Source organism: Motacilla alba, chromosome 1, assembly GCF_015832195.1.
Source record: "Motacilla alba alba isolate MOTALB_02 chromosome 1, Motacilla_alba_V1.0_pri, whole genome shotgun sequence".
NCBI lineage: Eukaryota > Metazoa > Chordata > Aves > Passeriformes > Motacillidae > Motacilla > Motacilla alba.
Window position 1 is genome coordinate 80295118 of NC_052016.1, and position 22808 is coordinate 80317925.

At 35.8% G+C, this 22808-nt stretch overlaps 1 long non-coding RNA gene across 1 annotated transcript; it reads right to left on the minus strand.

Annotated features, from left to right (window-relative positions):
- Nucleotides 1-10740: 10740 nt before the first annotated feature.
- Nucleotides 10741-18121, minus strand: LOC119708929. The gene is made up of 4 exons (XR_005259244.1): nucleotides 17978-18121; nucleotides 13880-13933; nucleotides 11075-11168; nucleotides 10741-10982 (listed from the first exon to the last, which is right to left on the minus strand). It is a non-coding gene; the product is annotated as an uncharacterized LOC119708929 (long non-coding RNA).
- Between the last annotated feature and the right edge of the window lie 4687 nt (nucleotides 18122-22808).

The following is a 22808-nucleotide window of genomic DNA, read 5'->3' on the forward strand; positions in this document are numbered from 1 at the left end:
TTTCATTAATCCATGGGATTTCACTGTTTTACCTCAAAAGAGTTAATAAGCAGCATCTGTGGAACTGGAGATTTTATAAATGTTTCATTTCATATTTCAAGTGTGGATTTTGACTGAACTGTTCTGTCACAGGAGCTAAAATTAAAGAATCTTGCGAGACTGAAGTATTTAATTGTGACTTGTGAAGTTTGCTTTTTTCCCCAAGTTTTGCTCATGGTTTTGTACAGGAATTTCTAGATACATTAAGCTTGTATGACTGTATGAATTTAATCTGAGAAATAAGACAGAGTTTACCAGATTTAATGGAATGTTTAGGGATTTAGTTCTCCCTTAGTAGTTTAGCTATTTAACTTGGTATTTAGGAATTTAAAAAACAAAAACCTTGTCTGATTCCATACTTTTTATAAAAGAAGTCCCTTAAAAATTTCTAGATTGTCTCTTCAGAAGATATTACATTTTTATACCAATATTCTGAATAAAATCCTTTTTTAAAACACATTATAAAGTGATATGTTTCTAAAAGTTCAGAGCCATCAAAAGTAGTCAGTAATGCTACTATATTGCAGTTCTACTCATCTGTAGAGAGCTTTAATTTAAATCTTGTTGATTTATTCAGTTTTAAAATAGTGCTAGGAAAAACTGCCCTGAACTTTCCATCTGTTTTTATTAATTAACCACCTTTTTCCTAAGCTTTCTAGAGCTGATGGAAGAGGAGTGATTCCTCCACAATACCACCAAATCTTTCTTTTCTTTTTTGCTCTAGTCCTGCCAGACCTCCACCCCCAAAGAGCATCTCACTGCATCATTTTACTTTAAAAATTTTACAAAGAAGAAGACATATACACCTGACATTTCAAATTAAGGCCAACCTATTGAATCTATGCTAGGAAATAGAACATTTACATTTGTTTCAGTTATAAGTGTTTATAAAAATATTTTGAATATGGAGAAAGCACTAAAGACATCACTCTTCCATGTATTGATTCCTGGCCAGAGTATGAATTAAATCAGAAGCTACAAATCAGTAGTTGTCAGAAGCAGGATGTGTAATAATCTTAAAAAACCAATAAATTCGGTTTTGAGGAATACCATAGGAACCTGAATTACCATAAACTCCATTAAGACAATAAATTCCTAGGTAGAGCACTTTCTTAGCTGAGAAAAAAAATTGCAAATAAGCATTTTTTCTGTTAACTATGAGATAACTGTTTAGCTAAAATATAAATCTTTGCTATTTTTTAAATGAGCTGCAAAACCAAAACTCTTTTCCTTTGGATGTGAACAATATTCCACACACTGAAGCCAGAATGTTTGTAGATATCTATTTAGGTAGACAGAAAAAAAAAAAAAAAAAGGTAGCTGAAACTTTGGTGTGAAGTATCTGCTACTCTCCCTAGTCACCTGCTAGATAATGATCGTCCTGACACACAAACTTGCTTGTTCAGATCATGTCACCTCATTTAATCCTAAAATGTTTAGCTGCAGCAATTTATAGTCATCTGAGAAAATAACAGATTAGACAGTCCAGGAAATAATGCCTGGAAAATTATAAAGAATATGTGACAAAGGAGCTTTCTTAAATTATGTAACAGGAACATCAAAAAGAAATTAGAAAAGGACCACTAATTGTTATATACTATCTACAAAACCCACGTAAATTTTTTTGAAAATTATGCTTTTTAAGATATTCAATATAATGTTTTTCACAAAAAAAAAAAAAATTCAAACCTTCCAGAGCACTGTTGTCTTTATTAATTTCCATTGACATTTTCTTTGCAGTCAGAATGTATATTATCTATAAAAACAGAGTTCATTAATCTGAAACTTGTCTAAAAATGACAAAACCAAGTCATCTCCGTGAGGATTTTGTTTTTCCTGTGAACCTATTGTTATAGCACTTATACATTTGAAACGGAAATCCTAAACAAAGAAGATTAGTAAAATTTTTAATGTTAAGGATATTATTAACTGTAAAACTTAACATTTCAAAGGAAAGTAATTTTTGCTCCTTGAATAAATCTATCCTACATTTAAACTGCTAGCAAAAAAAGAATTTAAAATTCCTTCATTTTTTTCAGAGATGTTGGGAAATTCTCTAAATGGAAATAAATAACTCATTCCCTGGAATAAGGGATGTATAATTTTTACTGATATTTTATTCTTTATCTCAGTGAGTTTCTTTTCACTGGCTTACATTAATTCTTCTCCCTGTGGGTGATGTTATTTTAGAAATGTAGGACAGTCTGTACACCTGAAACTGAGTAAATCTTAGACTAAAGGAGTCATGTTGTGGGGATTATTCATTCTCACCAAGGATCTCAGGCAAAGGAAATCAGCAAGAAATTATTGGTAGCAATTTAAGTAGGAGTCCACCTTTTCTTGTTCCAGAACATTCTGAAAATAAATACTTTTAATATTTGTACTTATATGCACAAATAATAATGAACCATTGTATTTTTTAATAAGTAATGAAAGTCTGAAAGGGTTAAAAAGAGAAGCATGTATAATTATTGCTCAGCCATGGATTATTATTGAAAAATTATGGATTTTAAAGTGTTCAATGAATTTAGAAACTTAATCGTGGATTATCTGGCCTTACTATATCCCATTCCTACTTTGCGATTAAAAGGTATAATAAATACCTTTTTTTAAAATTTGATGCACTATATTTGCAACATTTACAAAGACTATAATAATAACAAAACCTGTTCTCCTCTATTATTTTGAAAAGGAAAAAAATCTGCACATTGCCCCACTATTCAGTTTTCAGCATCATTAATATATAAGAAAAAAGTTGAGATTAAGGTTGTGGACAAGAATCACATATTTATACTAATATGAAGTGGTGAGGTGTTGTTCCATTACTTTGATCTAGATAGAATATATTCTATGAGCAAATGCAATATAAAAGTATATCTCTTCTCAGTATGGTTGTAGCAGAATGCAGCTGGAGAAATAGACATGCAGCTTTTATACTTATATTTCTTACCTGTTCTTCCTCAGTTAATCAGTTCCTCTCTATTTTTTTAAACTTCTTTGCCAATTTTGAAAATATTTTTAATCACAAATTCTTAATTCTTCCATGAAAGAATGAAGGAGCTTTGGTGGCTGTGAATATATCCCATGGAGTGTGATGCAGGTTCACCTTTTTACTAAAATAAATACGAAGCACACAAAGCCCATCTTCATAAAATAATTAAACACCCAAGTTAACCGAAGAAATACCTCATTCTAGAAAACATGAAATCTTTTTAGAAAAAAAGCTATTAAATAACCCAAACCAAACAAAAATAAAATGACAATACTTTTGGGGAACAAATCCTTCTCAGATATGTAAATAGAAACAAAAGGGGTTTGGTTTTGGGTTTTGTGGGATGTTTTTTTTTTAATGTGTCTGTGTTTGGTTGCTTGTTTTTGGAGGGATTTTTTTTTTCCCAGCAGTCTCATTTCAGGAGATAAGTGATAAAGTGGAAAGTGGAAAATGTAATAAAAATCTAACAAATTAGGTCTTGAAACTTGTAGTCCTTTAAGTCATGAACTGTTTTGTACTGTACCTTTTCACACCTCTTTTTCTATTCCCTTTTCCTTCTTTATTTCCCTCTTTTCACTTCCTTCTTCTACAACATTTCCAAATGAGATGAGCCCACTAACTTGACATTGAGAGTTTCATTTCCACACACATATTATCATCTGGCTTGTTCCAGGGCATTTTTCCAGGCTATCGATTGCCTGTCCAGAATGGCACACACACTGCCTTGGTGCCTGGCTTTGGAGTTGCTGGCTGTGTTAGGATTATTTTGAGCAAACCTGTTGTCTTGGAAGGTACCAGATACTAGTGCAGGGCAACTGAATGGACTCCTTAGAGCCCAATTCAGGATGAGACAAGTTACTATACTCTACTGAAGTACATTTCCATTGACTACAGGATATGTTTAGACCCTAGCTGACCACTAGCACTCCTCAAGGGACTTTTAGATAACTCAGTCTTGTACAAGATATGAAAAAAATTGCAATCAAATAAATTCTATCCAAATATTTGATTTATAACACTACCTACAGTCACAACTTTCCTTTCCATGACAGAAGGGCTGACAATTCAGCTTGTCTAATTTTACAAACTTGATTTAATTACCTAAATATCTGAATTTGTTCCCACTTCAGATGTGCTACTCTATCTCTCCCTACTTCCAGCTACTAAACTAGAGAACCACAAGTCTCCCTGAAGTCCTTCATTATATCTGCCAGCTTTGTGCAGACATCTTCAGCATCCTCCAGCATCTTAAGTGACATATAGATATCTATCTTTAGCAACTTAGTCAACCCTGAGTAATTCAGTCAACCCTGAAGTGTCAACATAGAGATATGTACATTTGAGCTAGTCGTTGTAAGCTGTCTTTGTAACTAATGAAGAGAAATGAGTCACAATTTATTTGCTTTAAATAATCTATAGTAGGATGAGATGATTGGCAATCTGTAAGTTTGTCTTTGTTTCCACTTGCTATAAAAAGAGTCTAAGATGACTAACTCAGATGCAGAAATGCAAAATTTTATTAATTAGATTTATTGGTATATTTGGTCTACATTTTGTTACAAAATCACAGAATTATTTATGTTGGAAAAGACCTCTGAGGTCATTGAGTTCAACCTTCGACCAAACATCATCTTGTCAATTAGACCATGGCATTAAGTGCCACATCCAGTCGTTCCTTTAATGACTCCAGGGACAGTGACTCAACTCTCTCCCTGGGTAGCCCATTCCAGTGCACAAGCACCCTTTCTGCGAAGAAATTTCTCCTGATGTCCAGCTGAATCTCCCCAGCTGCAGTTTGAGGCTATATCCTCTCACTGTGTTGATGCCTCAGGTTTTAGCTTTTATATTTTTCAAATTCTGTGCTGCTTTAGTGTGTGGGTCTAGGCTGCATATTAGGGGATAGTAAGCTCTCTTCACAGAATAGGTAAACAAAGCAATTCCTTCTCTAGCTGGGGACCAAGGAAAGCCGATCCAAATCTCAGCCCACGAGCATAAACAACGGTGGACTGAAAAGAGAAAACAGGAAGGATGGGCTAAATCTGTAATTGGACAATTAGCTCCAATATGTAAATGGACCAAAACTTACAAAAGTGTGAGCCCCCGTGACTGGTCATCCATTTTGTGACCATTTTGGTGTTCACCTGGGGTGTAGCCCTGGCTGGGCTCTTGTGCTGCCCAAGGTGGATCTGTTGAGACTTCCTAATAAATACCTACTTTATTCTTTAGTTCGCTCTAGTCTCTGTTCTAGGTCAGCCCTCACAAGACATCAATGTCACTAACTGTCTGGGAGAAAAGGCCAACCCCCACCTTAATACACCCTCTTTTCAGGTAATTGTAGACAGCAATAAGGTCGCCCTGAGCTTCCTTTTCTCCAGGCTAAAAAGTCACAGTTGCTTCAGCTGCTTTTCATAGGACTTTCCTTCTAAACCCTTCATCAGCTCTGATGACCTTCTACAGACACATTTCAGCCCTTCAATGTCTTTGTTGTAGTGAAGGACCCAGACCTGGAAACAGAATTCAAGGTACGGCCTCAGCAGTTCTGACTACAGGGAAACAATCACTGCCCTGCTCCTGCTGGCCACAGTATTGCTGATACAGGCCAGGTAGCAATTGGCCTTCTTGGCCACCTGGGCACACTGCTGGCTCATGTTTAGCCAACTGTCAGCCTGGAATCCCAGGCCCTTTTCTGCTGGAAAGCTTTCCAGACACTCTTCCTCCAGCCTGTAGTGCTGCATGGGATTGTTGTGACCAAAGTAGAGGACCTGGCACTTGGCCCTGTTAATTGTCATACTGATGGATTTAACCCATCTAGCCAGCCTGTCCAGATCCCTTTGCAGAGCTTTCCCACTCTCCAGCAGATCAACTCTGCTACCCAACACAGCGTTGTCTGTGAAATTACTGAGGGCAGACTCAATCCCCTTACCCAGATCATGAATAAAGACATTAAATAGGATTGTGCTCAACACTGAGGCCTGGGGAACCCCTTTAGTGACTGGCCTCCAACTGGATGCAGCACCACTCACCACCACTCCCTGGGCACAGCCATCTAACAAAGAGAAAACCTGCCATGGGCAGACAGCTTTCCCAGGAGAATGCCATGGGAGACATCATCAAAAGCTTTGCTGAAGTTCCAGGTAGACAACATCCACAGTTTTTCCCTCACCCATCAGGCAGGTCATAAAAAGAGATCAGTTTGGTCAGGCGTTTCCTAAACCTGTGCTGTCTGTGTCTGATTCCTTGGCTGTCCTGTGAGACACCTTCTGCTCTATATGACCATTGTGAGGGCTACCATCAAAGTATTGTTTCTTTTGGTAACACCAGCTATGATGGCATATAGGAGAAAATCCATAAGACTGGACTATTGTTGCAAAGATATGACATCTTTTTTCTCATTTGTTTTAGTGTTATACTTTTACCTTCCTTGAAAATCAAAAACTGACAATATTAATATCTTTTCATTGATTTTGTTTCGATTCACTGAAACTGAAAGTAATACCTACTACAAAATATTTGACATACAGATTATTTTTTCTTTATCAAATAGATGCTAACAGTTCTGTGAAATTAAATAGAGATGTACTTTACATGATAATTTATCTCTTTTTAACCTGTTTTTTAGTCATGCATATTTTTAAAACTCAGAAGTCAAAACAATGAAATTTTCTTGCTATTTGAATCGTCTCATATTTTCTTGTATGTCCAACTAGTCTTTATAAAGCAGCTTTATAAAAAAATTAATTATGTTAATTTGTTAATTCCGAAAGCAGGAAAACAATAGGTTATTAGTCATCACAAGATTTTAGAGATTTTGTTTGAAAAAAACTGGTAACATAGAAATAAACCTGCAAGGTAAAAAGACTCAAACATGAAAAGGGAAAAGAATCTAACCATGAAAATCTTGCCAATGCAAGGACTCAGGGGCCACAAGTATTCCAATCTGCTTATTTTCTAAAGCTGACTAACCTGTAGGGGGCTATACTATTTAAGTTCTTCTCCATTTAGTATGAAACTCTCCTAGGAACATGACAATAGGCACACATTCGTGCTTTGAGGTATCTGTTTTGGCTACAGGAGAGCCTATCACTTAGCTTTTCTGCAGTGTAGGCTGCAGTGAAAAAAGTGCTCAATGTCTTAAAAAGGCAGAAGGCATAGGTTTGCCATCAGTATTTTTCATAACTCACGTAACTGATGAGAATGATTATTCTGCACAAAAGCCCTATTTGGTTTAAGGGACAGCAGAGTATTTTATCAGTTTTCAGGGTGTTTCTGAGTTATTTTACAACATCTTGTCCCCCATCCCTTACCCTCTTGACACTGCTAGGTGTGTAAGGGTGACAGTGATCATGCAAATGGGATTGTGGCTTCAACCATGATAAAACCATTCTTATCATGGTGGGCAGCAGGGAGGAATAGACTTAGGATCTTAATTTCATCTGGCAGTTTCTGATTTATATTATGAAAGTTAAACTTAATGTCTTTACATCTTTCAGGGAAAGGACTTTTATCAATGGCTTTTACCTTAAATTAAATGTATAATATACTCAAGACTATTGTTGACACTGCAAATGGTGACAACCAAATCTTCAGAATGATTCTTATCAAAAGCTGAAAGAAAATTTTTCTGAGAGAAACAGAAGGACTATCTTACTGTATCTGATCATATTTGTTCTTGGCAATCTGATCTATCTGGATTTCCAACTAATAATGTTCATATTCTTAAAAATACTCCTGACCAATATGTCTACTTAGTATATTTTTTGCTGTTCAATCAACCAATTCCCATAAATATTTCTAAAGAAAAAATACTTTACATTATTTCCAATATGTCTGCTTTATTAAGCTTATCTATGGAGCATGAAAATCTGTATTTTCATTTACTGCAAAAAAGTTTTCGTGTCTGTGAAAGCAAAACTGATTTGCACTGTATATTAAACTGGTTTTTAAAGCTGAAAATCATAATTATGTATGCGCCACACATCATATTAGTTTCAGTAAAATATTTTTTGTTGGGTTTGTGTTAGAATTATGCTAATTTTCACTCAGAAAGATGAATGAGAGGTAGAAAGAACTTTTATGTGCATTAAATAATTTCTTTTTTTTTTAAATGAGTTTTTGATATTAACTGCAACAATCTGCTCAATAAATAATCTAAGAAACATGAATTTAAGCAAGACCTTCAGAAAAAAAAAAAATGCATGTTAAAGAAAATTGTCTTTTTTTCCAGCAGGGTATCTATGTATCAAGAATATTTTCCCTGGAATATTATTCTCTTTCAGGAACACTTTGGCAATAATGTATGCAATATACTACACTATATATCTATGTTGCACCATACATCTCAATGTCAAGCTGAGGCTCTTAACCTAAGTACAACATTTTTCTCATCAGACAGGGCAGCGAGGGTGCACAGGGGACCAGAATCCCTCCTCAAGATTCTGCAATGTTGGTGGTGAGAGCTGGGCTGTGTGGATGAAGGATAATCACCCATAACACACAGCACAGGCTAAACAGAGGAATGTGAGATGCCTCATCAGTGGAATGGAAGCTGACTGCTCCCAGGGCCATTGAGGAAAATGGTGACACCTTTATTACCAGAGTGAGACACCCTGGGAGCGGCCAACTAAACAATTCCTCCCCAAAACACTTTACAGATCGATGGGGTTATTTCCTTAAGTTATAGAACTCATTATGGGATAAGAATAAGGAGGGGCCCATAACAGAGAAGACTAGAAACTTTTGATTTCTGGCAACATGACAAAGCTCCTTCTTGTTCTGCAGTTACTCTACAGGTGTAATTCCCTTGGAAGGGGTGAGGAATATCATCTCCAGTCAGGCAAGCATCAGAGACATCTCAGCCTGAACCAACGAAGACAAAGAGGGTGACAGTCACAGGGTATGCCCTCTGATGGTGGATGGAGGCACTCACTTGTTGATCTAAACTGATGTTTCAGATTTCCGGCTTGACACTTGATTGCCTCCTAGATCTCAAAGAGAGACTGGCAAGGCTTTTGCAATCCTATGACTGTTCCCATCGCTACTCATCCATGTAGGCATCAATGCTACTGCCAGGGCAACCCTGCAAATAACAAGTATCATTGCAGACTTCTGGCAACAGGAGAGAAGCAAAGGACAGGGAGCAGTAGGAAAGGTTACTCCATCTGGAGTGGTGGTCTCAGTCCCTGCAGTAAGGGGAAAAATCTGAGGCAGAAGTGGATGCACCAGCATATCAGCACTTGGTCAGGTGGATGTGTCCCAGAGTGTCGTGTATTATGATCATGGGAGTCTCTTTGAGGACAGAGGATTGGCTACAAGGGACAGAATCCATCTGACAAATGGGACAAAAAGCTGAAGTAGGTACAACAGGAAAGGTTGTCATCATCTGAAAAAAGCAAAGATATGGAGGGACAGTCAAGAACTGTCTGGAGCTTTACATGGTGGCAAAGGTTCCTTCACTATTCCTGTGAAAGCAGCAAGTCTGAGTGCATCTCAAACACCTTCACTCAAACCCATGCAACATGGAAAACAAACAGGAGAAGTTAAAAATCTGTCCACAACTGCAAATCTTTGACCTCATTGGGATTACAGAGAGGTGGTGGAGTAAATTGCATGGGTGGAGCCTTAGTGTCTGAGTGCAAAGTTTTCAGGAAGAGAGATGAAAAATTTGAGGAGGAAGGCTTACACTCAATGCATCTTTATTTGCAGCGGAGAAGAAAATGGAAATGGGAACGACCTGCTTGAGGATGAGAGGATAGACCAGAATGAGTGCGAATGGGTTGGGGAATCTGCGGCAAAAAGCCTGATAAAAAAGAGGAAGTTGGGTGGAATCTTCTTTAAATAACTGGAAAAATAATTCCTGAAAAGTTCCTGGAAAGAATATCAGCCTTTGGCGGAAACTGTAAACAAAAATTTCAAATCTCTTCAGAAGCTCATTGATATTCATCACACGTTGGGCAAAATAAAAAAGAACTGTGATTTTTACTGAAACAGGCCTTTCAGACCGTAGGAGAAGACAAGCAAAGAAGCAAGTAGAAATATTAAAGTTAATTTTCTGACAAGAAAATTAAAGTTTTGACAGTCATTGATTTTTCTGGCAACTTCTTACCTGCTTATCAGTTCTGAAATAATTATTTCATTACTGAATTAAATAATTGATGACAAACACATGATTTCTGTATTGTTCATCACTTATTTAAATAACAATTTAATGTATGTATATATATATATATGCATATTAGACTGCTGTTCTCAAATGGTAATAAATTGTGCTGATATGCTGAGCAGATTGTTTCCTAAGTTTTTTAGAGGTATCTTAAAATTCACATTTTTGCACAACTATGAATTCAAAACTATTAAATGCAGCAGAGAAGTGTGGTCTTTAGGGCAGCCAGGACAAGGGTGAGAGACGGAGAAATCTTGACTCCATGTTTCAGAAGGCTGGTTTATTATATTACAATATATATTATATTAAAAATGCCACATTAAAACTATACTAAAAGAACAGAGAGAAAGATGTGTCAGAAAGCAAGACAAGAATAGAATGAAATAAATAACAAAGTCTTGTGACTCCCAGAGAGTCTGAACCAGCTGCATCCTTGATTGGTTATTAAGTAGAAACACCTAACATGGATCAATCAAGAAATCACCTGTTGCATTCCACAGCAGCAGACAGTAAATTGTTTACATTTGTTCTTGAGGCCCCTCACCTTCTCAGGAGAAAAAAATCCTGACAAAAGGATTTTCATAAAATATCATAGCTACAGAGAAGTTCACTTGATTTAATTTTGTTAAAATGCTGGATGTTAGTCTTTCCAAGCATGTGTTTGTGCCATTCATTCAACACAGCTGAGGGTGTGTCTGCGATCCAAGACTGAGATTGAATCTTCTTTTCTTCAAGCAAGTCAGTTTTTTAGCCTATGAACTTGATTGAAACCACTTTGATTCTAATGGAGATCTGTGTGAAGATACCAAGTTACAGCTATTACAGTCATTTCTAGAACATTGTAGCTATAAAAAGCTTTATTTTAAAAGAAGTTATACTGAGACCTGCATATATTTGATGCTGACCTATAGAGGGTTCTAGACTGCCTCAGAAGACATGTGTCTCTTGTATTGTCAAATGCTGTCCTCCACTCTCTGGCTGCCATAAAAAGAATGGACCATAAGTCAGAAGTTTTATTCCACTCACTCACTCACTCACTCACTCACTCACTCACCCACTCACCAACAATTTAGTTGTATCATCATTTCTATTAAAACTGGAAGAAATCAAAAGTAGTTTCTCAGGAATACATAGGAGGCATGTATGTATACCTTCAATGTATGTATACCTTCAATGGCTGAGTTGTGTCAGAAGATGCTTGCTCATTCATGCAAGTTTCCTCCCATGTATGCTTGATATCCTGCTCATTGGGCTGAACTTGGAGAGGTCAATCTTTGAAAATGAATGAGCTCTTGTAGAGAGCTCTCTTCTCCCCAGAGCCCTCTTACCTGGGATTCTTCCAAGCAGATCTCTGAAAAGACCAAATTATACTCTTGAAAAAGCCAGGGCTGGGAGTCTACTAGTTAGCTTGCTCTGTCCTCTCAGGAACCTGAACTACATATCCCAGTCAGAGCAGCCAAAGCTGACCCCAACCAGTTCTTCCTCGTTAATTTGTGTCACTTTTACAAGAGCCATCACTGTCTTCTCAATTGTTTGTGCCAGGAAGCTGTCATCAATGTATTCCTTAAACTTTCTGGGCTGCTCATGCCCTAGTGTGCTGCTGTCCTAGCAGATATGGATGTGCTAAAGTCACCTGTAAGCACCAGTGTCTGTGAACATGAGGCTTCTCACAGTGTCTGAATAAGGTTTCTGCTACTTCTTCCTTGTGTGACACACAGCAGACACAGTGCATTATCACCTGTGCAGCTCTTTCCAGTAATCCTGAACCACAAGCTTTCAGCTGGCACCTTATGTGACCTGAGACAGAGCACCATGAACTCCTGAAGCTCTCTCACGTTAATGGTAGCTCCCCCAGTTCACCATCCCAGACTGTCCTGTCCACTGCAGCCCTTCAGTTGAGTGAGCTATCTGGCCTTGTTTCTGTCATCCAAGTGAGATCATACCCCTTCAATTGCTGACAGACATCTCATTCTTCCTCTTTGTTGTCTGTCTGGATGCACTAAAATACAGGCATTCAAATTGTGCTGATTTCCCAAAGAAGATATGAGAAGTTTTTCCTGTTATGCTGTCCTAATTTGTGTGCGTACACTTGAGGTGGGCCCCTTTCAGACCCATTTAATAGATTATGAGGTTTCTCCTTTTTATACAACCCTGTGCAACTTGCTTGACACTAAAATATGCAATGAAGGAAATACCATAGAAGAAGATATCAAGGTAATTCTGTGGTAATGAAGACTTCAGTTATCTGCAACATTAGCATCATGGAAAGAGAAATGAAGACGATAGTGGAGAGGGTATCATCAGTGAGAACCAGATACAAAGGCTTGTAAAAGATCAAGGGTGAAAGAAAAGAGCACATCCAAATTTTTGGCTCCTCATTAAAACTTAGGGGAGGTCCCTGGTGTTGCTCAAACTGCTCCCATTTCCTAGAGCCTTGCCCTTGGCTGTCCTGCCATGGTGTTTCTCACTCCAGCAGGGCATGGCAAACAACCAAATTGTTTCCTCAAAGTGAAATCATGGAAGTCTTGAGTAGAAGTTTAGTCTTTCTATGTGATTTTTTTGTTTTTTTTTAGTGTTCGTGCTTCAGCAGATACTTCATAATTTCAGATTTTTTTAAGATTCTTTTATTTTTTGTAACCACCTAACCACCTACAGTTTTTGTATTACTTTGACCCAGATCACTGTGTTCAGGTCACGAATGACTAAATTTTCTGCTTCATTTTCCTGTTCTGTTCTGCCCTTAGCGTTTCAATAGGGCTTGTGATGCATGATAATTTGTTAGTGTGGGAAGCCAGAAATAATCCATGGCTGCTACTAACACTGTGTAGCGTTACTCTTACCTTACTAGAAAGCCAATGACAAATAAGAAAGAAAATCTTTCTTTGAGAAAACTGGCAACACTTATGTTTTCTTTATGGTTTTATTGTAAGCTCTGACAATGTAAAACTAGAGTTATTATTCTGAACTGAAAAAAAAACCCCAAAAAACTGCAGCTGCATAACCATAGATTAGCTAGGAATTAAAGAAACCATTTAAAACCGTTCAGCTCTGACTGAGCCTGTGAAACAGCTATCCTGGCTGAGTACCACAATTACACTAGAGCTATGCTACCTGGACCTTTTCACTGCTGGGCTGTTTGACCTAAGCAGGTATTACTTCTGAGACAGTATTTTCTTTCAATCAACTGGGGAAAAAAAAAAAACCCAAACTGTTGGAGAGAGAGAGGATGAGTCAACCAAGGGGAAATTGAACATATTCTAAGTCATGAGATTGGCCAGGCAATTCAACTTTACTGATTTTTAAGGGAATCTTTTGTCATAACCTAGACTAGATGCTTCACTTTAAATTGATCAAAGCTAGGGTAAGGTCAAACCTAACCAGAGTGTCTCAGAAACTTTTGGAAAGGTTTATCACTTCAGGAGTGACTGGGCATTGGAATAGGTTCCCAGGGAGGGAGTGCTCCCAGGACCAGCCTGATAGAAAGAAGCATTTGAACAATGCTGTCAGGCATATGGTATGATTCTTAGGGAGTCCTGTACAAAGCTATGAGTAAGGCTTAGTGATCCTATTGGATCCCTTTCAACCCAGGATATTCTATGATTCTACAAATTCCATGAATAACCAGGAAAAGGGAACCATTATTGTTCTATTTAGAAGAATAAACAGAAAAAAATAAATAAATATAACACCTCTTTCTTGGTTACATATGATTTCAGCCACTTCAGAATGAGAAGAATGAGTAGCTATAAGAAAAGCATAAAAAATCACAGTATTAGTTAATAACATTTGTCTGCACTTTGTTTTGCCTAAATTTTTCATCATTTATCAAAATTCCTAGTTAAGTAATAAAATTAAGAACTTCTCCCTTACAACAGGTCAAATGGTCTCCAACAAACATAATTATTATAATTTTCCACTAAAAAGACCTGATATATAGCAATGAAATAAATTTGACAATGTTTGTACTCTACATATTAGCTTTCACTTTCAGAATCATGCCTGAGAACACATAATGCTATAACACTGTAAAACTGTGAGATGTACATATTTCAGTTCGATGAAATGAAATAAGGACTGAAATATTCTGCTCAAATGTCTTTTCAGTCAAATCACTGTGCATTCAAAACTAGCATTTCTTTTTCAAGGAAGAATAAATGCAAGTAAAGAAGTGAGGAAAAGTAGAGAAAATAAAGAAAAAAAAGGTGTCATGGAGCTAGGCAGAAATATATATTGATCCTTGAAACTTCTGAGAGCAGAAAACATGGTAATTCACACTGTGAGGATGTTACACATTTACAGAATCAAAGTGAGAGTAGTCTTTTGGACATTCTTTTGCTGTGCAAGAAAAGGAATAAGTAACAGAATTTCTAATCTACAATTCTGTATAAATATTATTTTTAGGAGTACAGGAGCCACTAAAAAGAAGCAGAAAAATAAACAGAATAGCAATAGCTTCCATAAATATATATATAAAAAGGTTTGGTGAACAAAATACAGTACAATTAAAAACTTAATAACAGGAGTGATCATTTGTTTGTGTGTTGCTCCTCAGATTTATTACCTATGAGAATTGTTGTCTGGCATAAGGAGAGATCAGATGAAAAAATGTTTATGTAAAACATGAAATAAACTTCTTTCTAGTGCTCCAGAAGGACAAGTACAATCTTGCAACCCCACATGATAGAGGAGAGAGGAGACATTTGTCATTTACTACTCGGTAAGAAAGACAGCAAGATAAAGAACCCTGCAGGAAAACTCTTGTAATATGGATTGCTGTACTTCTTAAAGGAAAGGATGATGTGTAGCATTTTTCTTCAGGCAAATATGAGTAGTGATCACTTTTAATGCTTATCTGTACCAAGTAGCATTTACATACTAGTTCAGAAACAGTGGTCACCTTTGCATATAAGAAAATATTCAGCGGTATTTATATATGGTCTTAGTTTAAGAATCAGCTTAGAGCAAATCTTGATGGAGGTCATGCAGTGTCTTCACGGAGGAGTAAACCAAGAAAAATAATTCAGGTTGTTTGGGTTTCTTCCCCCCCCCCCCATAAATGGTTCAGAGACATTCTGAATCACGTACAGCTGCTTTTATCAGCTGTATGACAATAGAAAACTCCTGGCTGTCCTAACTTTCATGATTTTTTCTTACTTTTTTTTTTTTTTCAGAGATTCACACTGCTATTATCTGCAATATCTCTGGAAAAATGTACCAGAGGCAAATCATGAAAGAAAATGATTCACATATTTTAAGCTTCTATCATTGTATATTATGTCATACAGTGCAAGAACTTGATACTCTCAAGTTCTTGCACTGTATGACATAATATACAATGATTTGGGGTTCACTGTCTGTCAAATTTCTGATTTTGTAGGTGTGTACCCTGTATGCCTCAGACATCTCTTATTTAAACTGAAGAATCCCTTTCGTTTCAAGAGAATCCATTAAATTGTTGTTTTTGTTGCTTCATTTTTTTGTTTGTTAGTTTTTAGTTTGTAGTGTTTTGGGGTTTTTTTAATGATTTTCTGCTTTATAGCTGAAGTGGCTGAAATCATATGTAACTAAGAAAGAAGTGATGCATTTATTTTTTTGCATAATAGTGCTCTTTATTTTGCTCACTTTTCACTCCATAATATTTTATAGTATTCTATTCATCTCTTTGGCTACCACATCAAAGGCAACTGATATTGTAAAAGAACTATGTAGCCAACACCTATCCTAAGTTGCCAAGATTTTTAAATGGCAGTAAATTTAAATGTACTGATAAATATACTGATTTTAAATGTACTGTACCAGCTGACTAGCTCCGTTGGTTAAAGCATGCTGAGGCTGTGGGCCCAATCCCTGCCCCAGCATGGGGAAGACATTCACTTAAAAGTTGGACCAAATGACCCCTGTGGGTCCCTTCCAACCCAATAGCCTGTGATTCTGTGCACTATACATAAGAAACAATAGTCTAAAAAGAGTTATATTATTTTTCTGAGAATTTATCGGTAACTTTTGTAACATTTTTTTTTATTTTAGCATGTTTCAGAGCTTAAAGACAGTAGAAATATAAAATTTTTTTACAATCTTGGTTTTTTTGGGTTTTTTTGGTTTTTTTCTCCCAATTAACTCCTAAACTGAAAAACTTAAATTTAGGCTTCAAATTTTAATTTGCGGTATAACTCAGTTTTATCTTTCAACTGGATAATGAGCAAAATATCTTATCTACAAAAAGTCATATCTGTGGTCCACAGCTGTGATAATATTAGTTCCCCAGGAACTGGTTAGATAGTGTGAAAATATTAAAATATCTTCCCATGTATAATGAAATGTAAAAAAAGTAAAAAATATGTTTATAAAATAGAAAGTGGAAGTGAGATCCAATCTAATTTAAACATCTATCATGCATGAAAACTGCAGCTGCCTTTTGAAATTAAATTGGTTTTAAAAGTTTTCTTGAACTTCACAATCTAATCAATGGGCACATTTAAGAAGATATCATGGGGAGGATCATATTCACCTGACTGTCTTATAAAAATTTATCAGAGACTTTTTCCTTTTGGAAGCCTAAAAATGTATCTACCCCTCTCTGCTGACAATATAGGCAATTTAGAGTAGAACTTAGTTTTGTGTGTTAGTTAACACTGGTCATGGATCAGTGCCTATTCTTTCATGCTCCTTTAACAGAGTGGAAATAGATATGGCATCCAAGAAAATAAGCTTAGTATGAGAACGGACTTTATCCTACTTAACTGGAACATCCATGTTGAGATGTTTATATATCATCATAATTATCTCAGATACAATTATTTTTTTTTACTTTAGACACAAAAATAGGTGATTTTTTTTCCCCTGGGACAAATTATCAAATACAGAGATCCAGATAAACAACAATTACAGATTAGTTCTTAGGAGCTTACTATGTCAGGAAAGAGATCCTACTGCTAAGCATATGTGAAATTGTGCTCCTCTTGCCAAAGCATAACTGCTTGAAGATAGCTACTCTCAACTAATTGATTGTCTTTAGAATTTGTTTTATTTTTCTGTGTACCAGGAGAAGAAATGGACCTCTTTACCTGAATTGGTGCCTAGGATTTCTGGTACTGTAGGTAAACAAAATTTAGGTACAAGCTAGGTAGACCAGGATGTTTATTTCTACTTTTAAAAGAACTTGTTACAAAATTATGCATTCAATTATATTGCATGCAGAAAAAAAAAAAAAAAATGCACGTTTAAGCACCATCTACCAAGCACTGAAGAACTATTTTCTAGATAATGCTTCATTTCTTAAAGACTAGAATTTCTTTAGGAATTTTCCTTAAGCATAACAAAATTGATAATTATAAATGTGTCTCAATGCATGTATTGTGTATTTGTATCTCTAGATTCACTCTTCTGATTCACTAAAAGATTACCTTGCTCAAACAGCACACAGCTTCACTTGTGAAACCTGGTTTGTTCAGAGTCACATGTTGCCACAGATTTGTCAAGTGTATTTCTTTGAGCAGATGTCCAAAATAATGATTACTGCTGTGGAGCTTTTATTGCACAGCTCCACCTCTTTCCTGTCTGATTTGTCCTTCAAGGCACAACACATGTTCCACTGACCTTTCCAGAAAACAGTTGAAAATTGGTTGCAAGGCTATTACATTCACAGATTTATCTTGACTATGTCCTAGGTTATGGTTCTTGCATGTAAAGAACACCTAACTGAATTGCAATCTCGCTTTACTTGCTTCTCTTTAACACTAAAATAAATAAAGAGTAAGATTGTATTCCTTCCAAAAGAACATTTTTACCTTTCACTAAGCTTTAATAAATTCATGTTTCTCTTTCAGATGACTTTTTTAGATGAGAGCTGTGCATTTGTAATTCTCCTAGATGTAGCCCAGCTTGCAGCAGAAGACCGTCATGGCCACATGGAGTATAAATGGTAGCGGAATGCATTGCAGTGTGAACATAATAGCAGCTATGAGGGGTAAAATTTAAAAACAAAAGAAAAAGGGTGAAGAAAATTTTAATCACAGATTTAACTGGTCATCAGGTAATGACACCACACACAGAAACCCGTCTCCAAGAAGTTTGGAGAAAAACATGCACAGAAAAATTAAGAAAAGCCTTGACAGTCTTAGAGCCCCTCTGAAAGCTGAACAGATCTTCCTGCTAATGTTGCCCCAAGCCAGGACACTAAACATCTTTCAGTGCAAACTGCATTACAAAACAGCATCATTTGTGAAATTGTAGGCTTTGCTTCTTTATAGAAAATGTCAAAGTGAAATTCAGCCTTTACTGTAATTAAAGTCTGCCTTCATCACCAACAGCTTCAATGGATCTACACATGGCTCTTAATGAGGCTTTAAAGAGTATAAGAAAAGAAACATTATTTTTATATACTTATCTGATATCCAGAAGAGAAGAGATATGAAAAATATTACATCAAAACCTAAACTAAAATATTAATCGTGTTCATGATTGACATAATACAAATAATCATCCAAAGTTTTTGAAGTCATGAGAAGCCTTACCATTAACATTAACAGTTCTGTAAACTCTTCCCAGATTATTAATTTCTTATTGCTGTATAAGGGGATATGTTAATGCCATATGAAAATTGTCAATGGTTTATCTACTCATATTAGAAGGATCTTATACAGGAAATTAAATTGAATTAATTAAATCTGTGGTGTTGTTGTCAAGGATTTTTGTTTTCTACAACAACAATATTATGGAACTTATCATAAATAGGCAACTGATTCTGAGGCTGTTGTTGCCAATAGTCAGCAAACTAAAAATAAAAACTGCAAATGCTGCCGCCAGATACAGCTGTTGCATCTTGTGTATGTTAGTAAAAATGGAATGATAACCCAAGACATTTTCTCCATTTTTTTAACAGTCAGCTTATTGAAGGCAGAAAAAATATATCCATTCACTGATTAGGATGCTTACTCACTCTGAAAAGGCATTATGACAAAACAAAGAAAAACTAAACTATCATCAATATTGTTAATTTTTGATCCCAAATTATAAATAGTTAAGCACTTACTTGTTTGCACAAAGCAAATTTCTACAAGTCTGGTTCATTGGTTAAACTGTCATTTCATTCCATTCCAGTGAGTAGCTAAGCAGAAAGAATGGGAACCTTCATTTATGCTAAAGTGCTCTTAGACAATTTTTCTCTCAAAAGTCAGCTAAAGAAAAGATATCCAAATAAAAACCTTAAGAAATCAAATCTCACACCAATGAAGATAAAAATATTACAGTTTTTCTTCATATAGTAAATATTTCATTAAATGATTCACCACATATTTACAGCATTATTTTTTTTCTTTATCTATCTTTTTATAAATGCATTTTGTGTGCCACTGCAATAGAGACCTGTGCATTAGTAATAATATCATTTTGATCAGGTATTGTATGATAATTCACCCTTGGAACCCTGTGTCTATAGAAAAGAAAATAATTTTAAATTTTCATTGCTGATTTTTTAATGTATGCACAAGTTTGCTCCTTGCCATACTCTTTTATCCATATTAATTACTTCTTTCTCTGCTGTCCTTGAGGGTTTTTTTCTTCTGGAGTTAGAAAGCTGCTAAGTATTACAAGGATTCCTATTACCTATATCACGTCTTAGCCTCAGTCTTGCTTTCTTCACAATCATCTGTTCAAATTCATGTCTTTCAAGCTTTCAGAAAAGAAAAGGCTGTACGGAGTTAACATACAAAGAGTCCCATTGTATTCTCAGTTACAGGCATGACCCATTTTTCTTTACAAACCCTCATGGCGCTTCAAATGAATTCCAGGCAAACACCATTTGGAGAGTATGGATGAGAAACAATGGGATGGAGATAACTTTTCTCACAATTGACACCTGGTTGCTGCTTTTGAATGTTCAGATTTATTTTCTGAATGTTCCTTTTCGAACACGGTTTGAATAACTGCATGGATGATGTTGCTCAGAACAAGGTGAAGCCATAAAGGCACAGGTGTGTCACACAGGCTCCTTAGGGACTGCGTGGACTTTTAGAAAAACTCTATGTTTCAAGTTTCTCAGATTCTAGACATCAGTAGATGAACACATTTCAGTCTTTCAGCTCCAGCTCCATGGTTACCTTCAGCACAGTATTTAAAAAATGTCATATGTCTTCTGAATTCACAAAACCAAGTCACCTGAGACCCATCTCCTATAAAGGTATGAGACATATTTATCATGCTCCTGGTGAGCTGAGGCTGATTTACCTGAATCTTTCAATTTTCATGTTTATTGCTGGTCTCTGATTCACCAGTAGTCATAAGTAGATATGTGAAATTTGACAAGACCATTGACCTTAATAGAAAAGAGCTTTATCACTGAGTAGAATTAAATTCCTTTATTACATATGTCTTTGGAGCCTTCTAATACAAGTTTTTCTTCCTCTCTCTCTCTCTCTCTCTCTCAATAGAGTAATTCAGAGAAAAATCTGTGTTTCTTTCCAAGTAACTACATTCCTTAGAAGTTTAGAAATAAACCAAGATCCTCAAGTGCATGTGGGAGCAGACTAAGTTTAATGAAAAAGCTATCTTCCCTAATAAGTTGTTTTGGTTTTTTTTTTTTGCTTTCTTCTACAGCAAGATGAAGGGCAGATGTCGTAAAAATAGCCTTGGAGAAATAATAAAGAATGGATATTTTATTGCCACATTATGTCTAGTTTGTATATTCTGTTCTAGTGAACAGACTGACATATCCTGACATCTCAACAGCTTTTCATTGATTTGACATTGCACTTTCATCACCTCTTCTTTAATAGCCTCAGAAAGGCCACAATGTTGCCAGAATCCAGCTTTGCAAGTATATCACAGTGCTAGGAATTAACAAAGTCCTGACCTAAATGTTACAACAGAATGCTTCATGACTAAAAACCACTTCACAGATATTTTTATTAAACAGGTCAATGCAGTAAAAAAACCAAGCAAAAAAAACCACAACAAAACAAAAACCCACCAAACAACCCCCCCCCAAAAAAAACCTCAACTAAACAAAAACCAAACAACATCATGTATGCTATCCTACATTCTTTTTTTCCTCTTTTGCAAATAAAGGCATGCTTAATTATCTAGACTTCTCAGGCATTTAAATGCTTTCTTCTTACATAAGTACCAGACCTAAATATAGACAAGAATTTTCATCCTCTAGTTGTTAGGTTAATTGTAGACTACTGTAGCAGAGCACACAAAATCATTTCCCCCCCTCAGATGTTAATCTGAAGTTTGCTGACTTTTCTGTTTTGTTACCAAGACCACTGGAAAGTCCCCAGGACACCACATGTTACTTGATAACTACCAATATAATGTCAAAGATCATAACAAATGACCCACACCAACTCTACAAAGAGCTTTACTAAGCATCTGAAAGTCAGCTAAAAAGAAAAAAAACAAACTGTCTGTATGCATTGCCTTTGGAGTGTGGACCTGTTACTTATCTATCTATGACTGCGTCTGGATTTTCTTACTCCTCAAAATTCAAAAAAAATTATTGTAAGACCAGACCAAGGATGAGTTAAGACTCACTCTAAACAACTATGTTCCCCAAGCAGTAAAACAAATGAAGTCTGCTCTCCAAGAGCATTTTCTTTGATAGCTGGGTTCCCTGCTGTCCTTTGAGGTATAAAGCTACCATGTTTCCTTTTGGGAGCTTCATAGTCAAATATGTGGAGTTCATTCTGTTTTCTATGCTCAGCTGGGTGGTTTTTAGTGGGCCATAAAAGAAGAAAATCACTGATCTTAAGTTCTCTGCTTCCCTGAAAAATTATATAAAATTGATTGATAGGAATTTCCATTTCTCTAAAAAATCTAATTCAAATATGTGGTTTATTAATCTACCTAAAACATGAAGATTTATTAAAAAAATAAAAAATAAGTAAAGCATGACATACAAACAGCATTAACAATTGCCACATTTTATCTATATTTCCAGTTCCTGTTGGTAATGAACAAGTTAACATTTAAAATCTTTTCATCAATGCAGAGTGAAAGCAATTATAGTAAGTTTTAACTGTGAAGGTCAGTAATCCATATAATTTTTTGACTGAGATTGTAGAGAGCTATTGAAGGAATATGAAATTATTCTATATTAGCATTTCTTATTCAGATCTGGTACAAAATAGCAGTTGGCTTCACCTTGCATAATTGAAATGCCCACAGACAGGAGAATAAACTCTCTCCTTTTTTTTTTTCCCTTTCCTTTGTCTTTCTTTAGCCCTGGTGAATGTCAAGGTCTATTTCTGCTCTGCTGCAAAAATCTGCAAAATTTTAAACTATGTTATTTTTAATGTTTTTGTATTTTATATCTTCACAAGTGAACAAACTCCCCAAATACATTATAAGAAGGTTATACATTATAAAACTAGCTATGCATTAGTTATACATTATAAGTAGTTATACATTATAAGATTAGCACTCAGTGCACAGCAGCCCACAACTTCCTATCTGTAATGACTGCACATCCAGTTACAAAGAGCTACATTAGTCGACTCCTGGCTTTCCTGAAGTTTTTTGGGTTTTGGGGGTTTTTTTTGGGTTTTTTGGTGGGAAAAGGGTTGGACTTTTTTTGTTGGATTTTTGTTGCTGTTTTGGTAGTTAAAATTTTTAATTACT